The 18269-nt window shown below is 41.9% G+C and overlaps 1 non-coding gene across 1 annotated transcript; it reads right to left on the bottom strand.

The window, feature by feature from the left end:
• Positions 1–447: 447 nt before the first annotated feature.
• LOC127124549 (small nucleolar RNA R71) lies at positions 448–554 on the bottom strand. Its single transcript, XR_007804028.1, has one exon. It is a non-coding gene; the product is annotated as a small nucleolar RNA R71 (small nucleolar RNA).
• Positions 555–18269: the final 17715 nt, after the last annotated feature.

Raw genomic sequence — 18269 nt, 5'->3', positions numbered from 1 at the left:
GCTACAAACAATCTTCCTCCAATCGAAATTCCTGATCTCAAAAATCTTCTTCCTTCGACGATACCAGCGATGGCAGAACCAGCTCGTGCTCTTCGAGATTACGCTGCTCCATCGCAAGATGAGCCGCATTCGAGTATTGCTCCACCCGCAATCGAAGCGAACAACTTCGAACTTAAACCTTCGCTGTTACAGGCAGTGCAACAAAACCAATTTTCTGGAAATCCTACCGAGGATCCAAACCTTCATTTATCTGTATTTGTCCAATACGCTGATACCGTTAAAGCTAATGGTGTCACTTAAGAGGCAATTCGAGTTCGTCTCTTTCCTTTCTCGTTAAGAGATAAAGCTAGAAGATGGCTTCAGTCTCTTCCTTCCAACTCAGTCACCACATGGAATGAGTTGAAGAAAGTCTTTCTTGCCCGATATTTTCCCCCAAGCAAAACAGCTATGTTGAGAGCCCAGATAAATGGATTTAAGCAAAAAGACAACGAGTCTCTTTCCGAAGCATGGGAAAGATACAAAGACATGATGAGACTTTGTCCACACCATGGTTTAGAGGACTGGTTAGTAATTCATACCTTCTATAATGGTCTCTTATCAACTTATCGAGAGCATGGCCCAAAATCATTATCAGTGGGGAAGCGACCGAACAATGGTAGAGAAACCTCAAACAAAAGGGGGCATGTACGAGATAAGTAGCCTTGATCATGTTAATGCAAAAGTGGATGCTCTTGCCCAGAAAATTGAAAGTTTAAATGTATCACCTCCAGCCACCGTGGTTGTCGTAACTCAAAATTGCGAAGTCTGTGGAATTCAAGGCCACACGCCTACAGATTGTCAACTCCTAACAGGAATTCAAACAGAGCAGGTGAACTATGCTCAAGGAAATCCTTACTCGCATACCTATAACTCAAACTGGAAGAACCACCCTAATTTTTCATATAAAAGTAACAACGCTTTATACGCACCAGGACAAGCTCCCAGTCAAGCTCCAGCTATACCTCCTGGATATCAAAAGCCGACCCCATCTACACCTAACAATAACGTTCCTAGGAAATCCAACCTGGAAATCATGATGGAGAACTTCATAGCTTCTCAACAGCAAACCAATAAAGAGTTCTTAAACCATAATGTACACACTAACGAACAGATTAAACAACTAGCAAGTAAAGCAGATGCCCTGGTTACCCATAACAAAATGCTGGAAACACAAATCTCGCAAGTAGCTCAACAACAAGCGCCTACTACTGCCCCAACTGGTACATTTCCTGGACAGCCCCAACCTAATCCGAAAGGCCACGCTCATGCAATTATATTAAGAAGTGGAATAGAGGTAGAAGGACCGTCTGACCCAAGGATTGAGAACCAAAACTCTAAAAAGTCAATTGAGGAAGAAAGTAAACCTAAGGAAAAGGAAGAGTGTAATAAGGAAACCGTAGAGAAAAAAGAACCTTATGTACCTCCACCGCCTTACAAACCACCTATCCCTTATCCTCAAAGGCTAATTAAAACCAAAGACGCGGGTCAATTTAAAAAATTTGTTGACCTACTGAAACAATTAAACGTCATGATTCCTTTTACAGAAGCTATTACATAGATGCCTTCATATGCTAAGTTCTTAAAAGAAATTTTATCTAATAAAAGGAAACTTGAAGACAGCGAAACCGTTACACTCACTGCTGAGTGTAGCGCAATAATCCAGAATATGCCTCCTAAACATAAAGATCCTGGTAGTTTTTCTATACCCTGTCATATAGGCAAATTTGTCATAGATAAAGCTTTATGCGATTTAGGAGCCGGTATCAGTGTTATGCCCTTGTCCATATGCAAGAAACTTGAAATGGGAGAATTAAGACCAACTAAAATGTCTGTGCAATTAGCAGATCGTTCCATTAGATATCCCGTAGGAATTCTTGAAAACGTTCCCGTGCGCATAGGTCAATTCTACATTCCCACCGATTTTATAATTATGGACATAAGAGAAGATGAAGTTACCCCCATTATATTGGGAAGACCCTTCTTAGAAACCACCGGTGCTATCATAGACGTAAAACGAGGATGACTCACTTTCGAAGTAGGAGAAGAGAAAATTGAGTTCATTCTTTCCAAATTTTTGAAAGCACCTGCAATAGAAGACACATGTTACTTCATGGATATCATCGATGAATGCATAAAAGAAACAGAATTAAAAAATGACGAATTGTCCGACTATCGTGTAGAAGACAGACTGAACCAATGTTTAGCAATAACATCAGATCCTACACAATGCCTTAAGAAACCAACCCTCGACCTGAAAACACTTCCCAAAAATTTGAGATATGAATTCCTAGACTTAGAACTTGAACGACCAGTGATAGTCAATGCAGACCTAGGAAAACTTGAAACCGAAAAACTCCTACATATCTTAAGAAAATATCCAACCGCACTAGGATACAACATCACAGATCTTAAAGGGATAAGTCCTTCTATTTGTATGCACCGCATCATGCTAGAAGAAGACTGTAAAACTTCTAGGGAACATCAGAAGAGACTAAACCCGATCCTGAGTGAGGTAGTGAAGAAGGAAGTAACGAAGTTATTAGAGGCAGGTATCATATATCCTATATCCGATAGCAAATGGGTTAGTCCTGTACACGTAGTACCAAAGAAATGAGGTATAACCGTGATCGAAAATGAAAAAGGAGAAACTATAACCAAACGAATTGAATCGGGATGGAGAATGTGCATTAACTACAGAAAGTTAAACAAAGCAACCCGAAAAGATCATTTTCCTTTACCATTCATAGACCAAATGTTAGAACGACTAGCCAAGCATTCTCATTTTTGCTATCTAGACGGTTATTCAGGTTTCTTCCAAATACCAATTCATCCTGATGACCAAGAAAAGACAACGTTCACATGTCCTTTTGGTACCTTCGCTTATCGACGAATGTCGTTTGGCTTGTGCAATGCTCCTGCAACCTTCCAAAGGTGCATGATGGCAATATTCGCCGATTTTCTCGAAAACATCATGGAAGTCTTTATGGATGACTTTTCCGTATGCGGGCAAAGTTTCGAAGAATGTCTTGAAAACCTAGAAAGAGTTCTAGAACGATGTGTAAAAGTAAACCTAGTGCTTAATTGGGAAAAATGTCACTTTATGGTACAAGAAGGAATTGTTTTAGGACACATCATATCAAATAGAGGAATTGAAGTAGACAAAGCCAAAATAGAAGTAATCGAAAACCTTCAACCTCCGAAAACTGTGAGAGAAATACGGAGCTTCTTAGGACATGCCGGTTCTTACCGACGATTCATTAAAGATTTTTCTAAAATAACCAAACCTTTAACCGGATTATTAATGAAAGACGCTGAATTCATCTTTGACAATAAATGTTTAGAAGCATTTCAAACACTTAAACAAGCATTGATCTCCGCGCCCATAATGTTGACCCCAGATTGGAATGAACCTTTCGAAATAATGTGTGACGCAAGTGACTACGCCGTAGGCGCTGTTTTAGGACAAAGAAAGGATAAAAAACTTCACGTCATATATTATGCGAGTAGAACTCTAGATGAAGCACAAATGAATTACGCCACGACCGAGAAAGAACTTTTAGCAGTAGTATTTGCACTAGATAAATTTCGTTCCTACTTGGTCGGAGCTAAAATAATCGTTTACACTGATCATGCTGCCATTAAGTACCTCTTAACAAAAAAGGACGCTAAACCTAGACTCCTAAGGTGGATCTTGTTGCTACAAGAATTTGATTTGGAAATCAAAGATAAAAAAGGAACTGAAAACGTAGTAGCAGATCACCTCTCTAGACATGAAAACCTGGAACCGGAGAGAACATCGATCAACGATGATTTCTCGTACGATAAACTTATAGCTAATTTGGAAGAAAATAGAGCTGATGAACAGGTAGAGACCACCTTGGCTGTATGCGTTACACCATGGTACGCTGATTTTGTCAATTATTTAGCCGCCAGAGTGGTTCCACTTGATTTATCCTACCAACAAAAGAAACGATTCTTCCATGACATAAAACATTATTACTGGGACGACCCTTTACTTTTCAAAAGAGGCCCCGATGGTATTTTTCGTCGCTGTATACCTGAACAAGAGGTAGAAAGTATAATCCAACATTGTCATTCCGCTCCTTATGGTGGACATGCAAGTACACCCAAAACCTGCTCTAAAATCCTACAAGTCGGTCTTTATTGGCCAAACATATGAAAGGATGTGCATGCCGCAGTCAAGAAATGCGATAGGTGTCAACGCACAGGAAACATATCTAGACGTGACGAAATGCCACAAAAAGGCATTTTGGAAGTAAAAATTTTCGATGTGTGGGGAATAGATTTCATGGGACCTTTTCCACCTTCTTTCGGTAACAAGTACATACTCGTAGCGGTTGACTACGTATCAAAATGGATTGAGGCTATAGCTTCTCCAAAAAACGACACACGAGTAGTAATTAGACTCTTTAAGAATATAATCTTTCCAAGATTTGGTGTCCCAAGAATAGTCGTCAGTGACGGTGGATCGCATTTCATATCTAAGATACTCGAAAAATTATTGTTTAAGTATGGTGTAAAACATCGAGTAGCAACACCTTACCATCCTCAAACTAGTGGACAAGTGGAAGTGTCTAACAGAGAAATTAAACAGATATTGGAAAAAACAGTCGCTACATCGAGGAAAGACTGGTCATCAAAATTACCCGAAGCTTTATGGGCATATCGAACCGCTTACAAAACTCCCATAGGAACAACTCCATTTAAGCTTATTTATGGTAAGTCTTGCCACCTCCCAGTGGAGCTAGAACATAAGGCCTATTGGGCTATTAAAAACTTAAATTTAAACTATAAGGCCGCCGGTGAAAAGCGAATTCTAGATATAAACGAATTAGAGGAACTTAGACAAGATGCATACGAAAATGCCAGAATCTACAAGGAAAGAACGAAAAAATGGCATGATAAACGTATATCAAGGAAAACTTTCAAACAAGGCGATGTAGTCCTATTGTTTAACTCTAGACTTAAGTTATTCCAAGGAAAACTATGCTCTAGGTGGTCAGGCCCTTTCCAAGTCACTAATGTCTTTCCTAGTGGGGCTGTAGAAATTAAAGGAAAATCTATTGAATCATTTATCGTAAACGGGCAGCGTCTAAAACATTATCATTATGCTGAAAACAATGAAGACTCGCAAGTCCTGCACTTAGACGTATTGTCTCCAAAATTAATAGATTAACATTTAATAGTTTTATGTCGAGCTTGCGACATTAAACAAAGCGCTTCGTGGGAGACAACCCACAAATTTTTATTTTTTTCTTTGATTATTCTTTTTGATTTTATTCAGTTTTCATTCTTCATTTTCTTTATTTTATTAAATTTTTCTTCTTTTCTTCTTTCGGCATCTGGCCAAATCCTGACTAAATTCTTGTTTTTCTTTTCTTTAGTTAACACTAACCTGATGGGACATATTGATCGCATGGGTACCAAATTCCGAGGGAGAGCTCAGAGACAAAAATTTGAAGAACTAGCTGAGAGAGAGATGCACCCAAGTTTTTATGCTGATGATTGTGCAATGACCATTCTTGGGCTAAGAGATAGTGTCCTATATCTGCTGAGTCAAATAGGGTGGGAAACCACTCATATTCGGAGACAATTTGTTACTTACCGGAGGCTAACTCTAGAATTCCTTAGCTCCCTGATTTATTTACCAAACCATGGAAAAGGAATAAACCGAGGTTTCATTCAATTCAGGATGTTCAATATGGAGTATCAGTATAACATTCAAGAATTTACTAACCTCTTAGGGTTCCCTACTTCTTTTGACACATTCACCATGAGCCAAGAAGACCTTTTTGAATATAGAGAGCTTGAGCATTTTTGGGGAAGTTTGACGGGAAATGACGACCCCGAGGAACATGAGTTTCTTTCTGGAAACATACATAACCCAGTTTTTCGTTATTTCTACAAGATCCTAGCACACACTCTTTTTGGGAAAAGATCAAACATTACCACAGTATCACGTGATGAACTCTTCATAATATTTTGTGCTTCCCAAAACCGTCCAATGAATGGTGCCACTTATATGTTGGCGAGTTTTGACCTCCTTATTCAAGATGATCGTGCACCGATTCAAATAGGAGGATTGATAACTATGATTGCTAATGTTATTGGATTACGCCAACCCATGCTTGATTTGAACCCTTTTTGTGGTATTCAGCCTATGAATATACTTTTCCTTTTCAACACTATGTTTATAGGAAACCTTGGACCTGAAGAGTTTGAACTATTTATTAACAACCAAGCTTTTTACCTATTCACCATGCCTAGTGTAACACCCCAAAATTTGCCCTCCTCCTTCATGCATTCATTTAGCATTTCATATTGCATTTCATCATGTCAATCAGAATTAGATCCGAAAAGAAAAAAAAACGAAAAAAAATGAAAAAAAATAAATAAATAAATTTTTTTACAAAAAAAATAAAAATAATAATAATAATAATAATTTTTTACAAAAAAATAAATAAATAAAAATAATAATAAATAAATAAAATATAATAAAAAAATTTGGACTTGGACCTTTCTCAAAAGCCCACTAAGCTACCAATATTAGCCTATAAATACTAGAGTTTCATTGAAACAAAAGCCACACAGAAGAGGAGAAGAAGGAAGAGAAGCAAAATACTCTGAGGTTTCCTTGGAACAAAACCCTGAGGAAAAAGATAGTGAGAGAAGACCTAACGGAGTTCAGAGCAGCCTCCAAACCCCGAAGGGAACTCAGCTACACAGAATCGCCTCTGCCTCACATAAACCCTGAAGATTGTTTTGTAAACCTCACGGGTGCAACTCAATTTCAATCAAGCTCTCCAATCAGGTTTGCCTTTATTCCCATTACCTTTTGCTTTGAAGTTGAATACTCTGAATGTATGAGGTATGATGGATGAATTTCATTAGGTTTTTCGCCCATGGGTTTAAATATGTATATGAATGTATAAACAATGCCTTGAATGTTTAACCGTTTAATTTTTGAGTGTATGCCACAGGGTTTGAGGTTTCTGAAACCATACTGTTATTCATGAAAAAAATGCTTATGGTGTTTCACTAACCCTTTTGTTGAGTTTTTGTGAGGGCTCACATGACTTTTGCAGGGATAACTTGCGTGGTTTCCCACTTTATTTGTGGGATAACCCCTGGAGGTTCATTCCGATTACCTGTACTGACCCACTTTCTTTGATGATGTTAGCTTGGAAGGATCTCAGGGTTTCCCATTCCTCTAATTGTTGTTACTTCAGATCTTTATCCGCGTGGTACTTTTACATTTTTCCCTCATTTTACTGCTTTCCTAGCTGGAAGACCTCGATAGGAGGCAACGTTTGAGCCCCTTGGTGGCATTTTACTTTGAGATACATGTTTTGTGTTTTGTATTCATATCCCTGCAGGTAGCGCGGTTCCTTCGTCAAGGACTGCCTTTTTGCCCTCGAGCATCCCAAACCCTAAAGCCCAAAGCAACACGTTAACTCCTTCTACTACAGGCGAGTAAGTCTCCAAAGGTCGAGCATCCGGTAGATTGCGTAGTGACGTCGTTCGTCCAAAACCCAATCCATAACCCCGTAGTTAGCCGAACTACGTTTTGCTCTGATTCTCAGGCCAGATGAGATACGTAGGCATAAGACGCGATGTCTTAGCGAGCACACATCCCCCAACCCATAGGTCAGCCGAGCTACGAAGACTCTGATTCTCATATTCATATGAGATACGTATGCAGTGGATGCGACATCCGCGCGAGTCATTTTCATTTAACCCTTTTTTTTTGGTAAACAGCACAAGATAAACCCACACCCTTTAGACAAGAACTACAAAAGTGGATCCCGTAGAGTACTATGGATGCGTAGGGGTGCTAATACCTTCCCTTCGCATAACCGACTCCCGAACCCAAGATTTGGTTGCGAGACCCCGTCTTGTCCTTTCCTTTTTCAGGTTTACTTCGAGCGTTTCCTTTCCCTCCTTTGGGATGAATAACGCACGGTGGCGACTCTTCTGTCTTTTTCTTTCGCCGGTATTTTTTTCGCGCACTGTATTTTTCAGGTTGCGACAGCTGGCGACTCTGCTGGGGACAAGAAGTTGACCTCTTGCTGGTCCATCTTCCCTAAGCGAGTCCCTCCTAGCTTGTGTGATTTCTTGTTTATTGGGTGTTCATGATTTTGTACAGTTATTTACTTACCTGCTTTACCTTATTGCATGGTGTACATATCATTGCTGTATCTGTTGGCTGGCTATGGCTGCTTGGTGATCTTTGTGAGATGAGTTCTATACCCGAACTCGAGTGCACTTAGGATAGGAGAATGGCATAGTCCTGTCGACTTGTGTGGAGTTATTCCTTAGCGAGTCGACTTGCAAGCCCATTCACTTGGTGGAGGTCATGTTGAGATCAATGATGTCACACAAGTAAGTTGTGGTTAGACATTACTTGTTCCAATATAGACCTAAGAAGCCGAGGACCTTAGTTTACCAAACCCATCTTGGCCTATTCGTAGGACGTAGTGCGAAAGTCGTTCAAGTGTGAGATTTGATACGATTGTTACGCGATACTACACTCATAAGAGTCTCTCTTGAGAATATTGTTGGAATACGAGTAGTCGTTCCTCTGATAATATCCGAAAGATGGGATTATGACTATGGGAACCTTTTGTAGAACATGTTTGGCAGGTTTAAACCTTAGTACACTCCTTTTGGGTGGTTCTTAACCTAAACTCCATGCTCGTGACTTGCAACAAACCCTTGATTCATGGTTAATCCGACCAGGTATCCTTAATATCAATGGAACTCGGGTGTTGATAAGATGTAAACCATAATCCACCAAAATGGGTGGTTGATATTAAGGATAACATGATCCATCCCATGACCTTTGTTTGGTGTGCTCTTAATTTCTCTCCAGACAGTGCAACCTGACAGATGTTCAAGCGGATCCATCAATTCTGATTGACATGCCTTTGCATTGCATAACATCATCTGCATATTTGCATCCAACATCTCATGCTTATTCATTTGCAAGGTATTCCCTTTCAAAACGGGGGTGCCTTAAAACTGAACAAACAGTGCATCACATACCATGCATATTAACCCTTGTCTGTTTTGCAGGTGTCACCGCAGTGTCTAATGTTTGTTCCCTGTATCAGGCAGTTATTGGTCCCAAGCGAGTTCACAGATACCCGACAAAGGAAAACCGTCCACGACTAGCGATGGACCAAGTACAAAAAGAGTTGGCTGATATGCGTGAAAGGATGGATCAGTTCATGACATTGATGACTGGTATGGCAGAAGGCCAAGCGAAGCTGAAGGAATTGGTTGAGCAACCGAGGCCCGATCCAGAGGTGGAAATACCAAGTGCTGAGGGGAACCCTGGTAACCCTGGGAACGCTGATAACCCTGTGAACACTGGAAACACGGGTAACGCAAATGTTGATGGAAACCCGGGTAATGTTGGCAACACGGGGAATGTTGGGAATGGTATTGGTGGAAGATACAATGTGAATCAAGGAATTCGGATTAACGGGCACCCCATTACTGAAGATTGTCAGTATGGTCAATTTTCTTTGCACGACGAAGCCCTCGAGACCACTCGCCGTATGGATGAGCTTGCTGAGAAGCTCAAATCTTTGGAGTCTCAAAATTCCTTAGGTTTTGATGTCACAAATCTTGGTCTGGTTCAGGGAGTAAGGACTCCTCACAATTTCAAACCCCCTACTTTTGAGAAATACAACGAGGCTTCTTGCCCACGCACTCATCTCCAATCTTATCTGGGAAGGTTGGGAGCTCACACGGAAGATGAAAAGCTGTGGATGTACTATTTTGAAGACAGTCTAACTGGAGCTTCTCGTGAATGGTATTCTCATTTGTCTCGTACTACCATCAAGAGCTGGAAAGACTTGGCAGAGGCTTTTATCAAGCAATATCAATACAACTTGGACATGGCTCCAAATCGGACCTTGTTGCAAGGTATGTCTCAGACTGCCAAGGAAACCTTTAGAGAGTATGCTCAGCGTTGGAGACAGATTGCTGCGTCCGTCCAACCCCCTATGTCTGAAAGGGAGATGGCGGACATGTTCATGAACACTCTTCAAGGCAATTATATTGAGAGATTGGCTGCTTGCCCGTCAATCAGCTTTGCAGAGATAGTAATTGCTGGAGAAAGAATCGAGAGTCTGTTGAAGATGGGCCGAATTCAAGACAATAGTGCTTCCAAGAAACCGTTTGCTGGTAACGGTCAGCGAAGAAAAGAAGGCGAGGCAAGCGTTGTGTATGCCGGCTAAGGCAGGGGTAGAGGACACCCTAATTACTATCAAGATCAAGTGGCCGCAGTCACCATTCCAACACGTGTTCCTCAACCGCAATATCATCCGCAACAACAACCCAGGTACAACAATCAACAACAAGGAGGTAATCCGGGTCAGCAAAGACACTATCAACAATGTCCAATGCCTTATTCAGACGGACCGGGTCATTGAGCCAATCCCAATGCCTTATTCAGTATTACTTCCCAAGCTGATTGACATGAATCTGGTTACATTGAGAACTCTGGCCCCACCAATCGATCCCAATAATTTGCCTAGAGGTTATGATGTCAACGCCAGATGTGCTTTTCAATCCAACGCGCCTGGCCATACTACAGATAATTGCAAGGCTCTCCAGTTAAAGGTACAAGATTTGAGAGACGCCCAGGCTATCAATTTTGCTCCGGTGCCTAATGTTATCCAGAACCCGATGCCGGCTCACGGCGGGCAGAGGATTAATGTTGTTGATAGTGGGGAAACTCTGAATTTTGTTTCTGATGTGACTAAGGTGAAGACTTCGCTATCGGTGGTTAAAGACCGACTTCTGAAAGGACAGATTTTCCCGGGCTGTGGGGAAGAGTGCAGAAATTGTCAAGCTGTCGAGAACGGATGTGACAGTTTGAGAAGGGGTATTCAGCAGCTGATAGATGAAGGTTGTCTTCAGTTTGATCAAACCCGTCCAGTGAAGAATGATGTGTCGACAGTGACATTTTATTTCACTCCTGAAGAAATATATGTTCCCGAGAGACTCGCTCCGACAACAATATATTTCCCAGAAAGTACAGAACCAGCAGCGGTGAACATCGAAAGTTCAGCACCAGTTGCAATTTAATCTGACAGCCCTCAACCGACTTTGGTTGGTCCGATCACCATCACAATACCAGGACCCGTTTCGTATGAGAAAGACAGTGCTATCCCGTGGCACTATGGGGCTGATATCTACTGCCAGGGGCAGAAAGTTAACGAAGAAGACATTGACATTGGTAGCTCCGTTGTAGACAATGTCGGAGGAGTTGATGGTTTCACTCGCAGTGGACGCCTATTTGCACCATCAACATTACGCGCGAATACTGAAGCCGAGGCAGCTGCCAAGGCTAAAGGGAAACAGGTATCCACCGAAGAGGTTATTACTGAGGAAGATCCTCCTAAGACCGCATTCGAGAAGGAAGTGGATGAGTTTATGAGGATTATCAAGAAAAATGACTACAAGGTAGTCGACCAGCTAAATCAGACACCCTCAAAGATCTCCATTCTCTCACTATCGCTGTGCTCTGAGGCGCACAGAGCAGCCTTGTTGAAAGTACTGAATATGGCCTATGTTCCACCGGATATAACTGTTAACCAGCTGGAGTCGGTAGTTTCCAATGTAAACGCTAGCCGGGGGCTAGGTTTCACCGATAATGACCTGACACCTGAGGGCAGGAATCACAACAAAGCCTTGCATATCACAATGGAGTGCAAAGGGGTGGTGCTTTCCCATGTTTTGGTTGATACAGGCTCTTCTCTGAATGTTCTTCCAAAGAAAGCCTTAATGAAGTTGGATTGCGATGGCATCATCCTGAGGCCAAGTAACTTAGTTGTGAGGGCTTTTGATGGCTCTAAGAGAGCTGTCTTTGGCGAAGTTGAGTTGCCAGTTAAGATTGGACCGTAGGTGTTCAAGAGCACCTTTTATGTGATGGATATCCAGCCTGCCTACAGCTGTCTGCTAGGTCGGCCTTGGATTCATGCTACCGGTGCTGTTACTTCTACCCTCCACCAGAAGCTCAAATATGAACTAGAAGGTCAGATCGTCACTGTCTGTGGTGAAGAGGATATTTTTGTTAGCCACCTGTCTACATTTAAGTATGTAGAGATGGACGGCGAGATGCACGAGATGCTGTGTCAGGGCTTCGAAGCCATAAACATCAATGAGGTCGCGCCCGAAGTTGTCTTTTCACCTGAGTTTGAGAAGGTCGGGACTTCTATCTCTTCATACAAGCAAGCTGTCGAAGTGGTTAAAGCTGGTAATGCCCAAGGCTGGGGCAAATTTGTGGAGCCAGTCATCAAAGAAGACAAGTTTGGATTGGGGTATGCTCCGGGATCTCAGAAGAATGAAACCGGCACTCTCTCCAGCAGGGGTTTGGTTTCTCCCCACACCGTCAATGCTGCAGATGAAGACAAGGCTGACAGCGACTGTGACTTAGATAGCTGGATTCGCCCGTGTGTCCCAGGAGAAAAGCTCGACAATTGGTCGTCCGAAAACCGTCCGGGTTATTCTGCTGAAAGAGTGATTTTTATTGTTTTCCTTTTATTACATGCATAATAAATTCTTACACTTTGCCCAAGGTGTAATGACTCATTTGTAGGGCCATCCATTTAGTTACGTTTCGCAATTATTTTTATCATCAATAAAGGATGGCTTTTGCAAACAATTTTGTGTTCTCTTTCTTTCAGTTTTTTTACTTTTTACAAAAAAAAATGGCAATGTTTCTTTTTTCGTTTTTCCTTTCTTTCAAAAAAAATCTCTCTCATTCTAAGGTAAAGCATGATCCTCCATCATGCAGAGCCGACCACTCGGATCTCACTGCTAACGACACTGCTATGGCCAAGTATGACTTCGACAATCCTATCTATCAAGCCGAAGAAGGGGCTGAGGAAGATTGTGAATTGCCTGAAGGGTTAGCCAGATTGTTGAAACAGGAGGACCGAGCTATTACACCTTATCAGGAGGTGGTTGAGACCATCAACGTTGTTACCGAAGACGACAAGAAAGAGATCAAGATCGGGGCCAGTCTATAGGCCGAGAGGAAAGACCGTTGATCATGTACTTGACTGTGTTAGAAAGGTCAATGGGTTGTGTGCTCGGTCAGCATGACGAGTCAGGTCGAAAAGAGCATGCAATATACTACCTTAGCAAAAGTTTACCGACTGTGAACAAAGATACTCATTGCTCGAGAAAACTTGTTGCGCTTTGGCATGGGCTGCTCGCCGACTAAGACAGTATATGTTGACTCACACGACTCTATTGATATCAAAAATGGATCCAGTCAAGTATATTTTTGAAAAGCCATCACTTACCGGAAAGGTTACTAGGTGACAAATGATACTGGCAGAGTATGACATCCAATACACTTCACAAAAAGCCACCAAGGGAAGTGTCTTGTCAGACTATCTTGCAGAGCAACTGATTGATGATTACCAACCTATGAGGTTTGACTTTCCTGATGAGGACATCATGTTTCTCAAATCGAAAGATTGAGAGGAACCACTCCCGGAGGAGGGGCCTGACCCTGAATCCAAATGGGTTATGATGTTTGATGGGGCGGTCCACGTCAATGGTCGCGGAGTTGGTATAGTGTTGATCACACCGGAAGGGGGTTCATATGCCATTTGGTGCCAGAATAACTTTTCCCTGCACCAACAATGAAGCCGAATACGAAGCTTGTATCCTAAGACTTGAGGAAGCCGTCAATATACAGATTAAAACCCTGGATGTATACGGGGATTCAGCTTTGGTCATCAATCAAACCAACGGGAAATGGTGCTATGCTGGAACTACGTACCCAGAATTGACGTATCTCGGTCAGAGACGAATGAAGAAAGCATTTGGTCAGAAAGTGCGCCCTCGGGGGTATCAAGTCGGTGAATTGGTGCTCAAAAGATTTCTTCCTCCCAACACAGATCACAGGGGCAAATGGACACCGAACTATGAGGGTCCGTACGTGGTTAAAAGGATTTTCTATGATGGAGCTTTGATGCTAACAACCATGGATGGCGAAGGATTCCCGTCCCCTATTAACTCAGACACAGTTAAAAAAAAAATACTTCGCATAAAATAGACCCGCTGAACGATAAAAAGAATAGTCCAGGCAAAAAAAAGGGCATCCCGACGAACCAAAAAAAAAAGAGAATAAAGAGGTTCGGGCAAAAATTAGGGATATAAAAAAAGAGTACACCCGGTGAGTCGAAAACCCAAAAGGGCGACTCAGGCAAAAATGGGTATCCCGGTGGATTGAAAACCCGAAAAAGGGGGCGATCCAGGCAAAAGTTAGGGAATAAGCGAATGACTGTGATCTGAGTTCATCAGTGTTATATCACCGTTTCATTCAATCCGGCAATCTTCGAAGGTTAAAGATCGACTAATCATCCACTTCAGAAAGCAAGATGAGCAGAGCGTCTTGAGGACATACGAGCCATAGCAGAGTCGAAACTCAGTGGGACCCCGTTTCCACATTTGCCATTAGGATAGTTCTCTTTTTATATCGATCACCTCTTTTCAGGGATCAGCTTCCTGATACCCTCGCCTATTCCTGGCACAAATTTTCTCCCCAGTAAGAGTCGAATAATTCAGTTAAAGAGCCTCTTTATTTTTCATTTATCAGTTTGTTTGCAAAAATGTCCGAATTTTTTATAAAACATATTGCATATGAACATAATGGTGGCTTTTACAGATGGTTTGCACAGGAAAACATTTAAGATTGCTTTGAATGTGCTTAATCCCGAACGGTGAATTCAAACCGAGTAATTCCCTCGAGGCATACGTGTATTTTTGGTTGCAGGTCACAGGAACCGGATGCCAAGTCATGAATCCTCATCCCCAAGCGGTTGACAAAGTCTCTCCACAGCAGAGCATGTTCCCCAACAGAGTTGACAGTATCCAGACTGTCTATCCCCAGTAGAGTTGACAGTATCCAGACTATATATCCCCAGCGGAGTTGACAGTGTCAGACTGTATCTTCCTAGCAACAGCGGAGTGGTTGCATACCCAACGGACAAGAGGGTGGTGTTCCCAGTGTTCATCTCATCCCCAGCAGATTATTTTTAACAGATTTGTTAATCCCCAACTTGAGGGCGATTAGCAAGTTCATATCCCCAGCAAAGGTCGTTTCCTACGACATTTCCCCAGGAAGTGTTTTCCCCACAGACTCTCCTCACAGAGCCTCGCCGAACAAAGTTTTCATAGTTGATACTCCCCCCGCAAGGTCAACTTTTCAAGCAGCCAATTTATTTTTGGTGGCTCATTGGTCCCGGCAGACGGATCATTCCCCACAGAGAATTCAAGGATTGATACAGCGATCTGTTCCCTACCGGAGTTTGCTTCCCCAAGCAGATTTCTTTTTACACCATGCATAACATTTTCATTTGCATGCATATCATATCAAGCATACACATAAGCTGATAAACAGGTTCTTCCAAGCAGACTGAAGAATTACTTTACAACCAAGGTCATGAGATCCAGCCAGAGGATCAAGCGTGAGTGATCCAGCCTGAGGGTCATTTTGAAGATTCAGCCTGAGAATCGTTTTCCAGTGATCCAGCCTGAGGGTCATTTTGAAGATTCAGCCTGAGAATCGTTTTCCAGTGATCCAGCCTGAGGGTCATTTTGAAGATTCAGCCTGAGAATCGTGTTCCAGTGATCCAGCCTGAGGGTCATTTCGAAGATTCAGCCTGAGAATCGTGTTCCAGTAAGCCAGCCTAAGGCTCAATTTGAAGATTCCCCAGTGAAGTCGCCTACAAGCTTTATTTCCCCAGCAAGCCTAAGTCTAATTGAGGAGTCGTTACAACATGTTCTAGCCCGAAGAATATGTACGAAGCCCAAAAGTGGAATATTCTCGAAGCTGCATATCTAATATGAAGGTTGGGTTTAGATTTCAAAAGAAGGTCAACCAGCGCATGCCTCAGATGCGGGATCCTAATGACGGGAATTTATCATCAAAATAATCCAGATCTAGCCAGAAGATCGAAGTAGATTCAGCCAGAGAATCGAAACAAATGAGATCTAGCCAGAAGATCGAAGAAGATCTAGCCAGAAGATCGAAGTCAGGTCTAGCCCGAAGACCGGAAATAGATTCAGCCAGAGAATCGAAACAATTCAGATCTAGCCAGAAGATCGAAGTAGATTCAGCCAGAGAATCAAAGGAAATAGATTCAGCCAGAGAATCGAAACGGGGGAGATCTAGCCAGAAGATCGAAGAAGATCTAGCCAGAAGATCAAATTCGTATCCAGCCCGAGGATCAAAATTAATATCCAACCAGAGGACTAAATTGAGTATAGGTTCAGCCAGAGGATCGACACTCCAGATTAAGCCAGAAGACTGATTCAGATCCAGCCAGAGGATCGGAAGAAAAATAAACAGCGCGGTGTATTTCCGCGTTTTTGTGGTGTTCTCAGAGCGCAAATTTTCGGTCTATCTTTGGTATTCAATCACAGCTCACCCCGTTTGTCTGATAAGCTGTTCGCTTTCATCCTACTCGGGTTAGCTGATGATTGAATAGGGGCAGCTGTAACACCCCAAAATTTGCCCTCCTCATTCATGCATTCATTTAGCATTTCATATTGCATTTCATCATGTCAATCAGAATTAGATCCGAAAAAAAAAAACGAAAAAAAAAATGAAAAAAAAATGAAATAAATAAATAAATAAATTTTTTTACAAAAAAAATAAAAAAAATAATAATAATAATAATTTTTTACAAAAAAATAAATAAATAAAAATAATAATAAATAAATAAAACATAATAAAAAATTTTGGACTTGGACCTTTCTCAAAAGCCCACTAAGCTACCAATATTAGCCTATAAATACTAGAGTTTCATTGAAACAAAAGCCACACAGAAGAGGAGAAGAAGGAAGAGAAGCAAAATACTCTGAGGTTTCCTTGGAACAAAACCCTGAGGAAAAAGATAGTGAGAGAAGACCTAACGGAGTTCAGAGCAGCCTCCAAACCCCGAAGGGAACTCAGCTACACAGAATCGCCTCTGCCTCACATAAACCCTGAAGATTGTTTTGTAAACCTCACGGATGCAACTCAATTTCAATCAAGCTCTCCAATCAGGTTTGCCTTTATTCCCATTACCTTTTGCTTTGAAGTTGAATACTCTGAATGTATGAGGTATGATGGATGAATTTCATTAGGTTTTTCGCCCATGGGTTTAAATATGTATATGAATGTATAAACAATGCCTTGAATATTTAACCGTTTAATTTTTGAGTGTATGCCACAGGGTTTGAGGTTTCTGAAACCATACTGTTATTCATGAAAAAAATGCTTATGGTGTTTCACTAACCCTTTTGTTGAGTTTTTGTGAGGGCTCACATGACTTTTGCAGGGATAACTTGTGGGATAACCCCTGGAGGTTCATTCCGATTACCTGTACTGACCCACTTTCTTTGATGATGTTAGCTTGGAAGGATCTCAGGGTTTCCCATTCCTCTAATTGTTGTTACTTCGGATCTTTATCCGCGTGGTACTTTTACATTTTTCCCGCATTTTACTGCTTTCCTAGCTGGAAGACCTCGATAGGAGGCAACGTTTGAGCCCCTTGGTGGCATTTTACTTTGAGATACATGTTTTGTGTTTTGTATTCATATCCCTGCAGGTAGCGCGGTTCCTTCGTCAAGGACTGCCTTTTTGCCCTCGAGCATCCCAAACCCTAAAACCCAAAGCAACACGTTAACTCCTTCTACTACAGGCAAGTAAGTCTCCAAAGGTCGAGCATCCGGTAGATTGCGTAGTGACGTCGTTCGTCCAAAACCCAATCCATAACCCCGTAGTTAGCCGAACTACGTTTTGCTCTGATTCTCAGGCCAGATGAGATACGTAGGCATAAGACGCGATGTCTTAGCGAGCACACATCCCCCAACCCATAGGTCAGCCGAGCTACGAAGACTCTGATTCTCATATTCATATGAGATACGTATACAGTGGATGCGACATCCGCGCGAGTCATTTTCATTTAACCCTTTTTTTTTGTAAACAGCACAAGATAAACCCACACCCTTTAGACAAGAACTACAAAAGTGGATCCCGTAGAGTACTATGGATGCGTAGGGGTGCTAATACCTTTCCTTCGCATAACCGACTCCCGAACCCAAGATTTGGTTGCGAGACCCCGTCTTGTCCTTTCCTTTTTCAGGTTTACTTCGAGCGTTTCCTTTCCCTCCTTTGGGATGAATAATGC

The sequence above is a fragment of the Lathyrus oleraceus genome, chromosome 2 (assembly GCF_024323335.1).
Source record: "Lathyrus oleraceus cultivar Zhongwan6 chromosome 2, CAAS_Psat_ZW6_1.0, whole genome shotgun sequence".
Classification (NCBI taxonomy): domain Eukaryota; kingdom Viridiplantae; phylum Streptophyta; class Magnoliopsida; order Fabales; family Fabaceae; genus Lathyrus; species Lathyrus oleraceus.
The sequence above is the reverse complement of the archived record's forward strand: the minus strand, read 5'-3'. Positions and strand labels throughout refer to the sequence as shown.